Here is a 2,625-nt window from a genome sequence, read left to right as displayed (position 1 = left end):
TTCAGGTCCTGGGCTTAAAGCCACGTGACTGATTGGAGGGGTCACCTTAGGAACCCAGCTGCAGAGATGGACAAGAGACAAGCTGAGCAGATGTCAGTGGATGGGTGTTGGAAGGGAAGAAAGAAGCAAGGGGGAAGGAGGGAGAAGGGGGAGAGGAAAGAGGGGGAGGAGGGACTGGTCCCCCTCAGCAGGACAGTCCTATGCACTTCTCTGCTTGGGGCTTTTGTTATGGTTGTGTGGGTGGGTTTTGTTATTTTCCAGGAAGAAAGCATTTTGCAGGGATTGCTTTAAACTTCAGGGATTCTTGGGAGAGAGCAGTAAGATTAATGGAGCAAAGCTTCCCACCTTATGCCAAGAACATCTATGTTCCTTCGCTAAGTTGGCCAGAACAAATATCTCCTCCCATAGCACCGGGCTCGGAAGGCTGCAGACTCCAGGGTTGTATAAAGTCGTCTTTAAAAGAAAACTTGATCGCAGCAGAGCAGATTGCCAGCCCTCTCATACTGCAGCCCCACCACCTACCGGGGTCTTTCTCACTCTGCCCCTCCAACCCATAATGCTTCATCTGGTCTGACAGCCTGCCCCATCCCCCAGTCAAACCCCATGTGTCTTGGCTCTCTGGACTCTAAGCAATGGCATGGCGAGCCCTGGCTTCACCCTGGGGGCAGCGCAGAGCACTGGTACAAGGCTCTGTAGAGGTAACACTCGGAGAGATGCCCCCATGGGTTCCTCTACAACCAGAGGGAAGCAGAAGTGCTACCAGCCTGTCTGGGGGACCAATGCATGGAGGAATATGGCTCGCCAGTTCTTCAGGGGAAGGAATAGCAGAAATATCACACTTTCAGCCTCTAAAATGGAGAGCTGGGAACTCATGGTCAAATCCAAACAAACCAAGAAGACGAACAAATGTGAAGAAAGCCTAATTTATGCTTAGAAAATTAAAACAGACCACTCTATTTGCTTGGCATTTAGCACCAGCGGTCTAAGCAACCACACTATGGCGCCTGAGTGACAGAGTTCATTAAAGTCCTTGATCCCCTAGGCTGGAAGCTGAGTCCCATCAATGTACAGCTCTCCAGCGCGGTGTACGGATCAGGATCATTCGGATCGTTCCCTGCTGCTTACAGTCGGGAAACAACAGATATGTTCACATTTGTGGCATACTGTCCACCTAGCCACAGCAGGAGGATGGCCACTGAAACTGCGTCGTACTGCAGCAGGACAGGGTTACTCTGCAAAGCACTCCCCTAAAGCAGCTGCTTAGACAGAATATCCACAGTGCAACCTCTACAAAACCACACCCCAAGGACTTCCCGGCTGTCCCCACCGGAGTCCTATTTTGAAGTAGGCCACCGGGGCCCACATACAGACCTGGCCTGAGATTAAGCTCATCTGGATCTAGCTGGTCTCCCCTGATCTACCAGATACCCCAACACTAGCGCATGGCGGTGCTCCCTACTCTAGTGTGCCGCAGAGGGAGGCGTGCCCCGTCTAAAGCATCCAAGCTGCGACTTTGACTTCTGTGTGTTCAGAGACTCCAGCAGGGTCTTGTGAGCCGCCACCGTAACACCTACCACTTAACAAGGGCCTGTTCTGGGAAGAAGGGAGGCAGGCGGGCAGGTGGGCAGGTTACTATTCAATCAATTACTTGAAATATTAAGTTGTCCACAGGGCAAAGGCATGCAACAGTAAAAGGGCCCCCCTGGGTCTCAAAAGCACACGGAGATCTGAGTAAAGTGCCCTCTGACCGGTAAAAAAAAAATCTCACTTCAAACACGCTACCCTGTGCGCAGGACATGGAAACACCTGTTCCATCCCTCTAAGGGACAGATGAAAAGCACCATTCAGCCTTTGGCCTGCCTGCCAGTCACCCACAAACTAAAAGGATAGGTTCAGAGATTTGAGTGAGCAACGGAGAACATCAAACACACATGATTGTTCCAGCTACCTCGAGGGTCACCTTTAAACCACAAAAAAAAAAAAAACACCTCACGGGGAAACCCCTTTATCTTGGGCACATCCCATGCTAGCCTAGACATGCGTCACCAGAATATTCTGAGGAAACGATGTTAAACACTAAGCTGTGAGCACACTCATGGTGGGAGAGCAACCCAGATGAGAGCAGAGCCAAGGTTCTAGGAAGATTCTAGAAGACTGGCCTGGCTATGACTTTCAGGAAACTAGGATGGCTCGAAATAGCAGTGCGGAACGTTCTAAGATTTTTCAAACAAACAATCAGCAAATCTTTTCAGCTCCCTTTGGCTTCACCAGTTCTTAGCTGAAAAGACTGCTAAGATAGGACGGGAAAGGCCAGAGGGGTTAGACGGGTGGGGGCTTCGTGTCTTTAACTTCACTAAAAGGGCTGGCCCATCCTGTCCGTTTTACCCCTTCTTATCGGAAATGAAGCAGAAGCACGTTGCCTTCTAGATGGTAAAGATGCTCGACTCCTTTCTCAGAAATTACAGGCTCTAAGATGTCTCTTGCCAACAGCAGCGCAGGCCTGTCATGCAGTCAGCCAAAAGAAAAATGCAATCCCTGGTTAAAACGTGAATCCTAAAAGTTTGAAAATGTCTAACTATTTCCCCAGTGCATTATGAATTTTAATTTCAGAGCTCTGAGCCTGGC

This window comes from Rattus rattus, chromosome 11, assembly GCF_011064425.1.
Source record: "Rattus rattus isolate New Zealand chromosome 11, Rrattus_CSIRO_v1, whole genome shotgun sequence".
NCBI lineage: Eukaryota > Metazoa > Chordata > Mammalia > Rodentia > Muridae > Rattus > Rattus rattus.
This window is presented reverse-complemented; position numbering follows the sequence as displayed.